The sequence below is a fragment of the Nannospalax galili genome, unplaced genomic scaffold, assembly GCF_000622305.1.
Source record: "Nannospalax galili isolate Female #2095 unplaced genomic scaffold, S.galili_v1.0 scaffold291, whole genome shotgun sequence".
In the NCBI taxonomy this organism is placed as follows: Eukaryota; Metazoa; Chordata; class Mammalia; order Rodentia; family Spalacidae; genus Nannospalax; species Nannospalax galili.
This window is the reverse complement of record NW_008330588.1, coordinates 1,888,708-1,893,886: the sequence shown is the minus strand read 5'-3', so window position 1 is coordinate 1,893,886 and position 5,179 is coordinate 1,888,708. Positions and strand designations below refer to the sequence as shown.

Genomic DNA, 5,179 nt, shown 5'->3' with positions numbered 1-5,179 from the left:
TCTTCATAGTCAAGTTCTGCTCTTTTAAGTAGAGGGATGGAAATGGTGGATCAGGTGACCATAAAAGATGAAAAGATTACTTCTATTGCGTTTTGGATTGCATTTGTTGGTCCTACATTTGGAGGTAGTGATTAATGGCATTTGGAGAATTCCCAGTTCAATCAGTGGAAACCAAAGGAAGAAGCTGCCCTGTGATAGATATTCTGACCATAAGGATGGGGAGAAAGCCACTGGCTTTCTTCCCCCACGTTCCTGTGCTAAAGATGGTCCGAAATACCTCTCAGCACCAATTCCCTCCTTTTCTTCCTGCACTTTTTTTGGTCTATCAGATCCCTTCTTATATGTATCAAAACTCAAACTGAACAATGAGTTTTGGTTTCAAAAGAGGATTTATTTTTATACCTGTATTTAAGTACACAAGTTAAAATAAAACTGAGGTATGCAAGTCCTGCCTTTCTCCTTACTCTTCTCATTATTATTAATGCTGACAACCATCACTAAATAAAGGATTTCTCTGCACGAGGTTTCAGTCATGTGTGCTAAGACCTCAGTAATTTAGGCTTCATAACTATGCTCTGTGGGACTCAGGGTTATGTGAGAAATGCCTCCTACCAGCTCACAAGAGCTGATTGTTACAAGTTCAGAAATCCAGTGAGCAGGCTGGTTGATACACAGAACTGTTACTAAAAATAAAATTATATAAACTTGCCATTAAATAAAATGCATTAAAAACAAAGGAAATAAACACAATAGGGTCATTAAATATTTACCAGCACACCACTGGAAATACTATTACCCTTGTTGTTATAGATGAAGAAACCGAGGCTTTGAGTAGAGCTCACGCCATGCATCTGCAAACTGACGAAGCTGAGAGGCAGGCCAGGGACAAGCTATCTTAAAGATGCCAACAGAAGTTAGCTGCTCTTTCTGCTGAGTGCTGGAGTGCTGTTTGTTAAATTTTGCCTCCGACAGCTCATGGGGTGGGGCTGGCTTAGGTCTGTTAGGTCTTTGGTAGTGTTTGAATCTGGAATGTTCCCTATAGGCTCACGCTTTCTGGGCTTGGTCCCATGTTGTAGTGTTAGTTTGAAGATTGGGGAGCCTTAGGATGTGAAGCCTGGCAAGTGGAAGTAGGTCACTAGAGGAAGGACTTGGAGCTTCTATCCACCATAATCCTGGTTGCCCTTTGCTTCTTGGTCACCATGGTGTGGGGATTCTCTGCCACATACTCTGGCCACCATGACCTCTGCCATATCCTCCCACTGCAATGAATTGAAACCTCTCTTAAACAGTGAACTAAAGTAAATCATTCCTCCCTTAAGCTGCTTCTGTCAAGGAATGTAAAAGTAACTAATACAGTCTTGGTCTGGTCAGAGGGAAAAGCCACATACCAAGGCCCTCAGAGGGATTGTGGCTTATTAGGTTATGACACTTGTGATTTGAAAACAGATCCAGAGGCCACTATACCAGAAGAGTGGACAATGGGCAGGATTCCTAGTTTTAAGCATCCACTCATTTTTTCCTGGTACCTCTACTTCCTAGTGGACAATAAAAGCCTAGAAAAGTTTGGAGTCCCGAAGCCTCATTCTCAGAGAGGAAACAGCCATGAGGACAAAGCACACACTTCAGCTCTCTGATGAAGAGCAAGAATAAGCGAGGACTATCGCTAGGGGCTGTGGAAATGTGGAGAAAGGAAAGAGGAGGTACTTGACTCTTCTTCACTGAAAAGCTCCAGATCCATAAATATATCCACAGGAATGCAGGACAAAACATAATGTATAAAAGATTGAATAGAAGATATATTATGCTATTGCATAGCAATCCTGTCTACAGGAATTTATAGCTTCGATATATTCCCCATTAAAAGTGGTTCAGCTAGCTGGTAGAGAAGCTCAATTCATCTTGCATCTGTTGCGAGCCATCAATATTATGGTTTACCCATTTAAACTGGAAATGGGACCAAATATTTGGGCTATTTATAATAAAAAATATGAAAATCTTTGTATTGGTGTTCATCTCTTAACTTCTCCAGTTTAATCAGAAGTCTGTTTACATAGAGCTCAAAGAAAATTTCTCACCTGTGAAATTGCTAGGATCCAGGGAAGCAAGAATGAGGGGAAATACTGGGTCTCAGGTTTCTTTTCCCTCAGAGCTGGACAGGTATCCCTGCCATGATGAGCAGTAACGGCAAGGAAGATTCTACAGAAAAGATGGTGTAGGTAAGTATTTGTACCTTCAAGGGCTTGTGTGTCCAATGTAAGAAGGGATGGGCAGGCCAAGAGTTAAAGAAAGGTGTACATATGACAGACAGCCAGAAACACCTAAGTACAGTCAGTTGGTGATGCAGTTTGCACACACTGAGCTTGTGTTGACAGGAAAGCACCAGTTTTGGGGCTCTATCTGTGCACTGTTGGTGACTTCACTGTCATGGGATATGGTAATTGCATTGCCAGAATTCCCATGGATTCTATAACTGCTCCTCAATGGAAGTACTTCTGTCCCCTCAAAGTATAAATTGAGGGCTGGAGAGATGGCTCAGAGGTTAAGAGCACTGACTGCTCGTGCAGAGGACCTGGGTTTGGGTCCCAGCACCCACATGGCAGCTTACAACCATCTGTAAATCTATTTCCAAGGGATCTGACTCCCTCTTCTGACTTCCTTGAGCATTGCACTACACAACATGGGTATACTTACATATATGTAAGCAATACATTCAAACACATAAAATTAAATTAAAAAATAATAAAATATTTCTTTTAAATTTTAAAACTCGTGAGAGGATTTTGGTTCTCACAATATAGGGGACCCAAGGCCTTAATGCTTGGGACAGCCCTACACAATGAAGGCTTATATGTCTTGGCTATTTTCCCAGAACAGCCTTCCCCATCCTCACCCTCCCTGGGTCTTCTCAGTATTTGCCTCAGATCCCCTTCCTTGGTTTTGAGTGACTTTGAGCTATCTCACTTGGCTCCTCTTCTCAGCTCTGGCATCTGAATTCCATGGTGTTCTCAGCCCTAATATGCACATAGGATGCCTTGACCCACAGTGGTCATGTGAGTCAGCCCCTAGGGAGGAGGCAGAATAAAGACTAACATCCTCATGCATTTGTGCCTTAGCTTCTGCAGTGACCTCCCCCACATTCCTCCTGTGTTCTTTACCCATTGCATTAGCTCTCTGCTCACATCAGTGGGATTTACTTCCTAAACCTTGGTCACATCACTCCACACATTCCTTCTGAGAGCCCCACCCACCCCAAGACCTTCCTGCCAGTGGCCTCTTTTGAGATGCACTTAGGCAGAGGCCTCTCTGTGGCCTAGTGCTTCTCTGTGGTCTGTAGTTCTTGCAGCCCTGAACTTGCAGGGTAGAGATAGGCCAACCAGTTCAGCATTTGTGCTACTTATGTCTTCCTCTTTGAGATGCTCCAAGTGTCATTTTGCCCTTTCTGTATGCGCCAAAGGCTTTCAGGGCTATTTTTAAAAGCCTACCACACTTACTATCTGTGCCACTCATTTGGGTGGTTAATCATCACTGTCTGAAAGCGTCACTTCCCGACAGCATGGCGTGTAGAGGAGTGCTGCAGTCCAGTGGAGAAGCAGGGCAGCCAGTGGGCCTGGGCAGAAATGACTCAGGCCTTTATGACCAGAGTCCTAGACAAAGGGAAAGAGACAGCTCAGCACGTGTGTGTGCATGTATGTGTGTGTGTGTGTGCGCGCGTGTGTGTGTGTGTGTGTGTGTGTGTGTGTGTGTGTGTGTGTGTGTGTGTCTAGTAGTTTGGTGTCATTGTTGGTTTTGCAGCATAAGGTTTCTAGGCCTTTCTGAGTGCCATTTTCCACACCTGTAGAGAATATCCATGAAGTTAGGGGAGACATGGACTTCAGCTCACATGTTCCTCAAGAGAGGACAAGATTGAACATGTGTTCTTCGTTTTCCTTATTCCTGCTCACGTGTGACCAAGCTGTCCTTTTAGCTCATCTTTCTCAGAAGAGAAACCTGCACTCATGAAATGGGCTGCCTTTTGCTCAGGGTCTGCCAGCTCCTGCACGCCTGGAACCTCTACCTCCTGCTGCATTGCTCCATGAAACTGTTTTTTAAAAAAGAATCCCGAGGCTGGAGAGGTGGCTCAGTGGTTAAGAGCACTGACTGCTCTTACAGAGGACCTGGGTTCAGTTGCCAGCATCCACATGCTGGCAAACAACCATCCATAACTCCAGTTCTAGGGGATCTGATGCCTTCTTCTGATCTCTGTGGGCATTGCATTACATGGGTATACTTACACACATGCAGACAATACATTCATAAACATAAAATAAAAAGTATGCTTTTTTAAAAATAAAGGATCCTGTTAGGATCTATCTCTTCTGGGTAGGACAGACTAACAAAAGATGTCATCTTGATCACAGATCTGAGTACAGTGCAGCTGACCATTGAGGATTCTGACCTGTCATGGTTCTTTGTCTCAATTGGTCAGAGCCCAGAAGGTGAGAGTCAATATACCTCAAAGCTCAGTGCATACTAACTTGGCAGGATGGCTGTGTGGGTTAAATAAACTATCTTGAACAGTATCCTTAAATGTAGGCCATTATTTAATGTAAGGACACACTGATTGTAGATACTCCTTTCTGAAAGGAAATTGGATGTACTGATGTTCTGAGTATAAATAGGTACCACTCTTTATTTTCTAAGGCTGGTTTCTTGTGGGGCCTGTAATTTATTATTTTTCATAATAAATAGGCAGCATCTATTAAGTGATTTTTATGGACTAGGCATTTTCCAGATGACAAAACTGAAGCACAGAAAGGACATGCCATTTACCCCACCTTACAGTCCAGAAAAAGGCAGAATTTCCATCAAAATTGGAAGAATGAGCTCTAGAAGTAGGTCTCTGGACTGTTCTACTATACTACTGATCATGGCCAGGTTTCAAGGCTAGATTCATCAAGGTTCTAAAAGAGAGAGCGAGTCGAGTCGGGATTTGAACTCAGACCTCAGTGACTCCAAAGCCTAGCCCTTTCTTCTCAGGCTGTGGTTAACTTAGTGCATAATAGGGATCTCTGGTCTTGGTTACTGTCCCTTTTCCCTGGTTGGTCAGGGGCTACCCATATGTTTTACCTTGGGGACTTCAAGATTCTGCTTTCTGGATGACAGAACAAAGGAAAGAGGGATGCAGTTTTAGTTTTTAAAC

At 43.4% G+C, this 5,179-nt stretch overlaps 1 pseudogene; it reads right to left on the bottom strand.

The window, feature by feature from the left end:
• Positions 1-326: 326 nt before the first annotated feature.
• On the bottom strand, positions 327-442 carry LOC115067327 (annotated as a pseudogene).
• Positions 443-5,179: the final 4,737 nt, after the last annotated feature.